The 12,057-nt window shown below is 39.0% G+C and overlaps 1 pseudogene; it reads right to left on the bottom strand.

Moving 5' to 3' along the window:
* Positions 1 to 637: 637 nt before the first annotated feature.
* On the bottom strand, positions 638 to 11,775 carry LOC129471187 (histone-binding protein RBBP4-like; annotated as a pseudogene).
* Positions 11,776 to 12,057: the final 282 nt, after the last annotated feature.

Here is a 12,057-nt window from a genome sequence, read left to right as displayed (position 1 = left end):
TCAAATTTTCACTGAATCTCGTTTATCTATTCAATTATTTAACAAATATTTATTGACTCTCTAATATTTGCTAGACAATCTTCAAGAATTTATAAATCTATTATTTTTATAAATGCTAACGCAAGAATTCACATAATAGTGGGTATTACAGACAACAAATATTTAAGTATAATGTAGTATGCCACATAGTTCTAAGTGCTAAGGAGAATATAAATCAGAGAACAGGAATAGTGAGTGTTGAGTTGCTATTTTAAGTAGTTTCATTAAGGTAACATTTGTGCAGAGAATGTACAAGAGTGATGGAGGAAGTCTGGGACTATCTGGAGAAAGCATTTCAGGCAGTCAGAGCAGTAAGTACAATGACCTGGCATGTTTTATCATTAGCTAGGTGAAAGGATGGCTACAATCGTATAAAACAAGCAAAGAAGGTGAGGCCAAAGAGGTAATGGGGGTGGGGAAGGTAGTGGTGACTACCTTCACCTGGATCTTTAGGTAATTATGGGAATTTTGGATTAAAATCTGGTGAACATGGGGAACCATTGGATTGTATGAAGTTTGTACAGAGATGTGATCGCTGTGAGTGTTAGTTGCTAACTAAATGCAGGGGTAGCATAGATTATCATTTAGAAGCCCACAGCTAGAATTTGATGGTAGTTTGATCTAGGGTGCCCACATGTTTTGCTCTGCCTGGAGTCTCAGTTTGAAGCTGTTTATCTGGCAAATAATTGCTTATGTAGCGTTCCTGAAAATGTGTCACTGGGGATGACTTTATGGTGGCCTTATGTATAGTAGGATGGTGGTGTTGGAAATGGTAAGAACTGGTTGTAATCTGTATCTATTCGGAAGATGATACCAAAAGAATGAGCTGATGCTTTGAGTAAAGACTCTGAGAGGGAGAAATGGGTGAAAAATAACCTCTGGATTTTTTTCCTGAGAAACCGAATGTATAAGTTTCCCATTTATTAGAGACGTGATGTCACACAAAGAGCAGGAGGGTGTGAGAATTTTAGTCGTGGTGAACTTTAGATGTCCATAAGGGTGTTAGATAATCACTTGTACATAGTCATTACATTTGAGAGTTAAGGGTCTAGTTAGAGACACACATTTGTCAACATAATGTCATGGCAGGAGAGGAAGATCTCTTGGAATTGATTTAATGACGTGAAGGAGAGTAATTGAAAATTCAGAATAGAGGCAGTGCTTTCAAGCAATTTTGCTGTAATAGGTTATTAATAATATTTACCTCATAGGGTTTTTATGAGTATTAAATGTTCTTGGAAATGTGCCAGAGTATTGAAAGAGTCATCTATGTAGATATTATTATAACTAAATGTTATGACTCAGGTAAGCATTTTGACATTGAATTTGAAATTTAAGTTTTGGGAGATTGTTGGCAAGATGGCTGAATAGGAACAGATCCGGTCTGCAGCTCCCAGCGAGATCGATGCAGAAAGCAGGTGATTTCTGCGTGTCCAACTAAGGTGCTGAGGTACTCAGCTCATCTCACTGGGATTGGTTGGACAGGGGTGCAGCCCATGGAAGGCGAGCCGAAGCAGGGTGGGGCATTGTCTCACCCAGGAAGTGCAAGAGGTCGGGGAATTTTCTTCCCTACCCAAGGGAAGCTGTGAAGGACGGAGCCTGAGGAACTCTGGCACAGATACTATGTTTTTCCCATGGTCTTCACTATGCACAAACCAGGAGATTCCATCCGGTGCCTACCCCACCAGGGCCCTGGGTTTCAAGCGCAAAACTAAGCGGCCATTTGGGCAGACACTGAACTAGCTGCAGGAGTTTTTTTTTTTTTTTTCCATACCCCAGCGGTGCCTGGAATGCCAGCGAGACAGAACCATTCACTCCCCTGGAAAGCGGTGTTGAAGACAGGGAGCCAAGTGGTCTGGCTTGGCAGGTCCCACTCCCACAGAGCCCAGAAAACTATGATCCTCTGGCCTGAAATTCTTGCTGCAAGCAGAAGTCTGAGATTGACCTGGGACTCTCCAGCTTGATGGAGGGAGAGGAATCCACCATTGTTGAGGATTGAGTAGGCGGTTTTACATTCGCAGTGTAAACAAAGTCTCTGGGAAGTTCAAACTGGGTAGAGCCCACTGCAGTACAGCAAGGCTGCTGTGGCCAGACTGCCAGATTTATCTTCTCTGGGAAGGCATCTCTGAAAAAAAGGCAGCAGCGCCAGTCAGGGACTTACAGATAAAACCCCCATCTCCCTGTGACAGAGCACCTGGGGAAAGGGGCAGTTGTGGGCACAGCTTCAGCAGACTAAAATGTCCCTGTCTGATGGCTCTGAATAGAGCAGCGGACCTCCCAGCACAGAGTTTGAGCTCTGCTAAGCGTCAGACTGCCTCCTCAAATGGGTGCCTGACCCCTGTGTGTCCTGACTGGGAGACACCTCCCAGTAGGGGCTGGAAGACACCTCATACAGGAGAGCTCTGGCTGGCATCTGGCAGGTGCCCCTCTGGAACAAAGCTTCCAGAGGACAGAACAGGCAACAATCTTTGCTGTTCTGCAGCCTCTGCCGGTGATACCCAGGCAAACAGGGTCTGGAGTGGACCTCCAGCAAACTCTAGCAGACGGGTAGCAGAGGGGCCTGACTGTCAGAAGGAAAACTAATAATCAGAAAGGAATAGCATGTCCTCTCAAAGACCCCATCTGAAGGTCACCAACATCCAAGACCAAAGGCAGATAAATCCACACAAATGGGGAGAAACCAGCACAAAAAGGCTGAAAATTCCAAAAACCAGAAAGCTTCTTCTCCGCCAAAGAATAACAACTCCTCACCAGCAAGGGAACAAAACTAGACAGAGAATGAATTTGATGAACTGACAGAAGTAGGCTTCAGAAGGTGGGTAATAACAACCTCCTCTGAGCTAAAGGAGCATGTTCGAACCCAATGCAAGGAAGCTAAGAACCTTGAAAAAAAGTTAAAGGAATTGCTAACTAGAATAACCAGTGTAGAGAAGAACATATATGACCTGATGGAGCTGAAAAACATAGCACAAGAACTTTATGAAGCATACACAAGTTTCAATAGATGAATTGATCAAGCAGAAAAAAGCATATCAGTGATTGAAGATCAACTTCATGGAATAAAGAGAGAAGACAAGATTAGAGAAAAAAGAATAAAAACAAATGAACAAAGCTTCCAAGAAATATGGGACTATATGAAAAGACCAAATCTATGTTTGATTACTGTACGTGAAAGTAATGAGGAGAATGGAACCAAGTTGGAAAACACTCTTCAGGATATTATCCAGGAGAACTTCCCCAACCTAGCAAGGCGTCTAAATTCAAATTCAGGAAATACAGAGAACACCACAAAGTTACTCCTCAAGAAAAGTGACCTGAAGACATGTAATTGTCAGATTCATCAAGATTGAAATGAAGGAAAAAATGTTAAGGGTAGCCAGAGAGAAAGGTCGGGTTACCCACAAAGGGAAGCCCATCAGACTAACAGTGGATCTCTTGGCAGAAACCCTGAAAGCCAGAAGAGAGTGGGGGCCAATATTCAACATTCTTAAAGAAAGGAATTTTCAACTCGGAATTTTAAATCCAGCCAAGCTAAGCTTCATAAGCAAAGGAGAAATAAAATCCTTTACAGACAAGCAAATGCTGAGAGATTTTGTCACCACCAGCCCTGCCTAACAAGAGCTCCTGAAGGAAACACAAAACATGAAAAGGAACAACTGGTACCAGACACTGCAAAAACATACCAAATTGTAAAGAACATCAACACTATCAAGATACTGCATCAACTAAAGGGCAAAACAACCAGCTAGGATCATAATGATAGGATCAAATTCATACATAACAGTATTAACCTTAAATGTAAATGGACTAAATGGGCCAAATAAAAGACACAGACTGGCAAATTGGATAAAGAGTCAAGACCCATCAGTGTGCTGTATTCAGGAGACCCATCTCACAAGCAAAATGGCTAACATTTACCAAGCAAATGGAAAGTAAAAAAAAAAAACAAACAAAAAACATACAAACAAACAAAAAAAACAAAAGCAGGACTTGCAATCCTAATCTCTGATAAAACAGACTTTACCAACAAAGATCAAAAGAGGTTAAAAAGGGCATTACATAATGGTAAAGGGATCAGTGCAGCAGGAAGAGCTAACTATCCTAAATATATATCTGCCCAATACAGGAGAACTCAGATACATAAAGCAAGTTCTTAGAGACCTACAAAGAGACTTAGACACCCACACAATAATAATGGGAGACTTTAACACCACACTGTCAATATTAGGTCAACGAGACAGAAAATTAACAAGGATATTCAGGACTTGAACTCAGCTATGGACCAAGAGGACCTAATAGACATCTACAGAATTCTCCACCCCAAATCAACAGAATATACATTCTTCTCAGCACCTCATTGTTGCAGGAAGTCAGGGACCCTGAACGGAGGGACTGGCTGGAGCCACGGCAGAGGAACATAAATTGTGAAGATTTCATGGACATTTATCAGTTCCCAAATAATACTCCTATAATTTCTTATGCCTGTCTTACTTTAATCTCTTAATCCTGTTATCTTCGTAAGCTGAGGATGTACATCACCTCAGGACCACTATTGTGTTAACTGTACAAACTGATCGTAAAACATTTGTCTTTGAACAATATGAAATCAATGCATCTTGAAAAAGAACAGAGTAACAGTGATTTTAGGGAACAAAGGAAGACAACCATAAGGTCTGACTGCCTTTGGGGTCTGGCAGAATAGAGCCATATTTTTCTTATTGCAGAGAGCCAATAAATGGACTTGCAAGTAGGGAAGCTATTGCTAAATTCCTTTCCTAGCAAGGAATATTAATAATTAATACCCTGGGGAAGGAATGCATTCCTGGGGGGAGGCCTATAAATGGCCACTCTGGGAGTGTCTGTTTTATGCAGTTGAGATAAGGACTGAAATATGCCCTGGTCTCCTGCAGTACCCTCAGGCTTATTAGGGTGGGGTAAAAACCCCACCCTGGTAAATTTGAGGTCAGACCAGTGCTCTGCTCTCTAACCCTGTTTTCTGTTATTTAAGATGTTTATCAAGACAACATGTGCACAGCTGAACATAGACCCTTATCAGTAGTTCTGTTTTGCCTTTTGTCCTGTTTCCTCAGAAGCATGTGATCTTTGTTCTCCTTTTTGCCCTTTGAAGCATGTGATCTTTGTGACCTACTCCCCAATCGTACACTCCCTCCCCTTTTGAAACCCTTAATAAAAGCCTGCTGGTTTTGTGGCTTGGGTGGGCATCACAGCCCTACCGATATGTGATGTCACCCCCGGAGGCACAGCTGTAAAATTCCTCTCTTTGTACTCTTTCTCTTTATTTCTCAGCCAGCTGACACTTATGGAAAATAGAAGGAACGCACACTGAATATTGGGAGAGGGTTCCCCCAATAACTCATCGCACTTATTCTAAAATTGACCACAAAAATGGAAGTAAAACACTACTCAGCAAATGCAAAAGAATGAAAATCATAACAAACAGTCTCTCAGACCACAGTGCAATCAAGCTAGAACTCAGGATTAATAAACTCACTCAAAACCACACAAATACATGGAAACTGAACAACCTGCTGCTGAATGACTACTGGGTAAATAACGAAATGAAGGCAGAAATAAAGACGTTATTTGAAACCAATGAGAATGAAGGCACAATGTACCAGAACCTCTGGGACACATTTAAAGCAGTGTGTAGAGGGAAATTTATTGCACTAAATGCCCACAAAAGAAAGCAGGAAAGATCTAAAATTGACACGTAACATCACAATTAGAAGAACTAGAGAAGCAACAGCAAACAAATTCAAAAGCTAGCAGAAGACAAGAAATAACTAAGATCAGAGCTAAACTGATGGGGATAGATACACGAAAAACCCTTCAAAAAATCTATGAATCCAGGAGCTGGTCTTTTGAAAAGATCAGCAAACTAGATAGACCATTAGCCAGAATAATAAACAAGGAATGAGAGAAAAATCAAATAGATTCAATAAAAAACCATATAGGGGATATCATCACTAATCCCACAGAAATACAAACTACCAACAGGGAATACTATAAGCACTTCTATGCAAATAAACCAGAAAATCTAGAAGCAAAGAATAAATTCCTGGACATATACATGCACCTAAGTCCAAACCAGGAAGAAGTCAAATCCCTGAATAAATCAATAACAAGTTCTGAAGTTGAGGCAGTAATTAATAGCCTACCAACCAAACAAAGTCCAGGACCAGATGGATTCACAGCTGAATTCTACAAGAGGTAAAAAGAGGAGCTGATATGATTCCTTCTGAAATTATTCCAAACAATAGAAAAAGAGTGAATCCTCCCTAACTCATTTTATGAGTCCAGCATCATCCTGACACCAAAACCAGGAAAAGACACAACAAAAAAAAGAAAATTTCAGGCCAATATCCTTGATGAAGATTGATGGGAAAATCCTCAATAAAATACAGCAAGCCAAATCCAGCAGCACATCAAAAAGCTTATCCACCATGATCAAGTTGGCTTAATCCCTGGGATGCAAGGCTGGTTCAACATACACAAATCAATAAATGTAATCCATCACATAAACCACATGATTATCTCAACAGATGCAGAAAAGGCCTTCAACAAAATTCAACACCCTTTCATGATAAAACCTCTCAATAAAATGGGTATCGTATCGATGGAACATATCTCAAAATAATAAGAGCTATTTATAACAAACCCACAGCCAATATCATACTGGATGGTCAAAAACTGGAAGTATTCCCTTTGAAAACTGACATAAGACAAGGATTCCCTCTCCCACTGCTCCTATTCAACATAGTGTTGGAAGTTCTGGCCAGGGCAATCAGGCAAGAGAAAGAAATAAAGGTTATTCAAATGGGAAGAGAGGAAGTCAAATTGTCTCTGTTTGCAGATGATGTGATTGTATATTACAAAACCCCATTGTCTCAGCCCCAAATCTCCTTAAGCTGATAAGTAATTTCAGCAAAGTCTCAAGATACAAAATCAATGTGCAAAAATCAGAAGCATTCCTATACACCAATAACAGACAAACAGAGAGCCAAATCATGAGTGAACTCCCATTCACAATTGCTACTAAAAGAATAAAATACCTAGGAATACAACTTACAAAGGATATAAAGGACCTCTTCAAGGATAACTACAAACCATTGCTCAAGGAAATGAGACAACACAACCAAATCGAAAAACATTCCATGCTCACTGATAGGAAGAGTCAATATCATGAAAATGGCCATACTGCCTAAAGTAATTTATAGATTCAGTGCTACCCCCATCAAGCTACCACTGACTTTCTTCACAGAATTGGAAAAAACTACTTTAAACTACATATGGAACCAAAAAGTGCTTGCATAGCCAAGACAATCCTGGGCAAGAAGAACAAAGCTGGAGGCATCATGCTACCTGACTTCAAACTACACTACAAGGTTACAGTAACCAAAACAGTGTGGTACTGGTACCAAAACAGATATATAGACCAATGGAATAGAACAGAGGCCTCAGAAATGACACCACACCTCTACAACCATCTGATCTTTGACAAACCTGACATAAGCAATGGGGAAAATGTTCCCTATTTAATAAATGTTGTTGGCAAAAATGGCTAGCCATATGCAGAAAACTGAAATGGAGCCCCTTACTTACACCTTATACAAAAATCAACTCAAGATGGATCAAAGACTTAAATAGAAGACATAGGACCATAAAAATTCTAGAAGAAAACCTGGGCAATACCATTCAGGATGTAGGCATGGGCAAAGGCTTCATGTCTAAAACACCAAAAGCAATGGCAACAGAAGCCAAAATTGACAAATGAGATCTAATTAAACTAAAGAGCTTCTGTACAGCAAAAGAATCTATCATCAGAATGAACAGGCAACCTACAGAATGGGAGAAAATTTTTGTAATCTATCTGACAAGGGGCTAATATCCAGAATCTACAAAAAACTTAAACAAATTTACAAGAAGAAAACAACTCCATCAAAAAATGTGCAAAGTATATGAACAGACACTTCCCAAAAGAAGACATTTATGCAGCCAACAGACATATGAAAAAATGCTTATCATCCCTGGTCATTAGAGAAATGCAAATCAAAACCACAATGAAATAGCATCTCATGCCGGTTAGAATGGCAATCATTAAAAAATCAGGAAACAACAGATGCTGGAGAGGATGTGGAGAAATAGGAACTCTTTTACACTGTTGGTGGGACTGTAAATTAGTTCACCCTTTGTGGAAGACAGTGTGGTGATTCCTCAAGGATCTAGAACTAGAAATACCATTTGTCCCAACAATTCCATTACTGGATATATACCCAAAGGATTATAAATAATTCTACTATAAAGACACCTGCACATGTATGTTTATTGCAGCACTATTCACAATAGCAAAGACATGGAACCAACCCAAATGTCCATCAATGATAGACTGGATAAAGAAAATGTGGCACATATACACCATGGAATACTATGCAGCCATAAAAAAGGGATGAGTTAATGTCCTTTGCAGGGACATGAGTGCAGCTGGAAACCATCATTCTCAGCAAACTATCACAAGAACAGAAAACCAAAGACCACATGTTCTCACTCATAAGTGGGAAATAAACAATGAGAACACATGGACATAGGGAGGGGAACATCACACACACGGGGGCCTGTTGGGGGTGGGGGACTAGGGGAGGGATTACATTAGGAGAAATACCTAATGTAGGTGCCAGGTTGATGGGTACAGCAAACCACCATGGGACGTGTATACCTATGTAACAAAACTGCATGTTCTGCACATGTACCCCAAAACTTAAAGTATAATAATAAGAAAAAAGAATTTTAAGTTTTGGGGAGGAGGCAGTGAGAATGATTTGGATATAGTAATGAGGTACAGGTCTGACCCTTCTTTCAAGATAATTTAACTTGAACGTTTCCCAGGGATTCATAAGACAGAGCCAGTTCTTGGCTGAAAGTAAAAGGAGGGTGAAGATAATATCAAAGCAGTTGAGAATGGAGGTGATTCTGGTTGATGAAGGATTGCAGTTGCGGAAGGAAGAATGACAGAAAAGGGAAGTTTGGGAGAGGTGGGGTTAGGAGCTATACATGACAAGAAGTATTTGTCAGGTTTGGATGTATATGACAAGAGACAGGAGGAAGGAAAGCCTGGATTTATAGCAATGTCACGATGCATGAACTACACTAGTAGAAGAGAGACGGCAATTTTAATAGTTGCTATATTGGAAATACTGGGAAGAGGAAAAGATTAAAAAATGATTTTTAGAAACATTTAATACGTAATCAGCTGTGTAAACTCATACTCTGCTATACAATGAAGACCATAGTAAAGATCTAAATTATTAAAAATTCAGATTTTGCTTTTTAATGATGGTACCCAGCTCTATGTGAGTGATACTAAAAAACACATTTAGGCATATCCAACTCTCTTTTTCATATCTTCCTAAAACCAATGTAGCAATCATAGTGACAAGAACACAGAAGAATTCTATTAATATTTTGAATGAATAGAAAAATAGTTAAATGATTCCTTTTGGTCCCTCCTATCCTCTATCCTGTATCTCAGACACATGCTCCCTGAACAGAAATCACTATTTACAATAGAATGTTAAAATTTTTGCTCTAATGTAAAATAAGAAGCTATACATTCACAAGAAAAGTGAAATACTTGTACTTTTAGTTCAAATAATAGTATGAAACTTTAACTGAGAAAAGAGGAATACTTAGATTTCTCAGGTGAGTTAAATACTTCTATTAATACCTCAGAGTCTTCCATTTTGCTTATTTGAAAAGACAATTTATCATCAGTTAATAATAAGGTATTCTTTTCAGAGGCATCTTAGAAATAACAATTGCACAGGATAAAGAAATTCAGGTTCTAAAGTTTTTGTGGTATTATTGTATCCATGGATTCTGAGCTAAAAAGATAATTTTTCATCAGTTAATAAGGTATTTCCAAAGACATCTTGGAAATAGCATTTGCACAGGATAAAGAAAGTCAGGCTCTAAAGTGTTTGTGGTTTTTATTGTATCTGTGGATTTGGGGATTTGTTTTCTAAGCTTATTTATGAAACTGAGTATCATTATATTTTAATATAATTGCAGTATTTCATGCAGGATGCTTGATGATCCAGAAGGTTTGCTGTGTCAAGTGGAGCACTGTAATGGGCTCCTTTTTCCTCACCATAAGCCAGATGACTTAAAAACCTTTTTGCATCCTAATTTAATTTGAAATATTCAGAAGTCATAACTTTGGAAGAAACACACTAAATTATACTGCAATGCTGTGAGATTTTTAAAAAAATGTTTTGGAAACAACATAAAGTCAGAAGCATCAAAGTTCTTCTTTGATGATGTTTCTCAGACATTCTCAAAGTGTGTACACAATGATTCAGAAACTTTCTTAACTACAGAAGGCCCTCTGCAGCATTAACAACCAGACATTCAATAAGTTATACACACCACACACACACACACACACACACACACTCACATAAATACATATATACACATATATATGGTTTTTGTTTTTTCAATGGAAAAAGCGATTTGTTCCATTTTAAGCATTTACACAGTTAGTCATGGACAGTAACAGGCCTGCTGGTGAAACAGGTCACCCAAAATGGAGACAGCATCAAACTAGTTGTCAAGGACTAACTTCTAAAAAAAAAAAAAAAAGTCACTCTTATCAAGGATTAATTTAATTTTAAAAACAAATACTAGTTATTGACTCACTCTTCTCAACTTGAGCCTGAAAAACTTGGGGATATAGCATAAGAAGAAAAATAATCGCAAATAATATTTCCCTTTCTATAGCTCCTTTAGTCCTGGGTTTTCTACTAGAAAATTCCTGAAGAAAATTTCAATGTAAGACTGTGGCTTTTCCAAATCAAGTCCACCCATTAATATTTAGAAAATACCCACTGGTTGGGCTAATAGCATGCCTAGTGGTATCTATTATAGAGGGATACTAATCAAACAATACTTCCAAACAGAGACTCATGGAACAGATGACTGGAAGCATCTTTAGCATAGTAAAGATCTAAATGGAAGATTACTATGGTAAAGATGACTGGAAGCATCTCTATCTCCAAATACTGCTGTATGCCCTGTAAAGATGGTCTTTACATCCAACACTTTTTCTTCATTTGAAACAGCACTGATGTCCCATAGGCAGAAGGTGTGGTCATCTGAAGTAATAAGTAAGTGTCCACTGAGATTTGGGTTCCTTAAAAGCCCACAGCCTGCCTTCTGATGTCCATGGAGATGCAAATCTGGGATGCACTCTTCAGAGGGTCTGGTTTAGAAGGATGTTTTGTATAGTCAAAGACAAGAACATAACTTGATGAAGTCTTTGTTGTGATGATACAAGGGTGTTGGGAAATATATCAGGCCCTGTTTACTTCTTCAGCTTGGTGTTGATTTCTATTTCAATTTTTCCACTAACTGAACCTCAACCTCCACATTCTCCTTTCTTGCTGTTGTAGTGTGATGGGTCAAGCTGAGCATCATCCTTAGGAAGCTGCACGAGGTGGTTTTGTTCAACTGATGTGTGTGTACCCGGGACAGGTCAATGACTGCTGAAATCTTTCCCTTTTGGTCTGGTTACATCTGGAAGCCACTGTGCAGTTAGGCTGGGCGTACTCCTCCTTGATCACATGTTCTTCCACTGCGTTGTCAAAGGCTGCTTCCATGTTGGCCATGGCAGGCAGGTGAGCCAGGGAAATCCTGGAGTTGAGCATTGTGGGATGCGCAGGGAGCCTGCGGATTATATATATAACTGTTAATAACGATGTATAAATTATATTCACAACTCTTAATTGCTGCTAGTAGCAAGAGAAATAGAAGCTTAAAATATCCAACTAGTTAATAAGGCATCGAAGCGGAAAATTTCCATCATTGTAAATAGAGTCCTAGGAATCACACTAGATTTCTTTATAAGTTTAAAATAAAAAGACATTACATTGAATAGGCTAATAAATAATAAAGAGATTGCCAAACTAAATTTCCTTTATTAAATATATATGTTTGGTTACT

This window comes from Symphalangus syndactylus, chromosome 21 (assembly GCF_028878055.3).
Source record: "Symphalangus syndactylus isolate Jambi chromosome 21, NHGRI_mSymSyn1-v2.1_pri, whole genome shotgun sequence".
Taxonomy (NCBI): domain Eukaryota; kingdom Metazoa; phylum Chordata; class Mammalia; order Primates; family Hylobatidae; genus Symphalangus; species Symphalangus syndactylus.
This window is presented reverse-complemented; position numbering and strand designations above follow the sequence as displayed.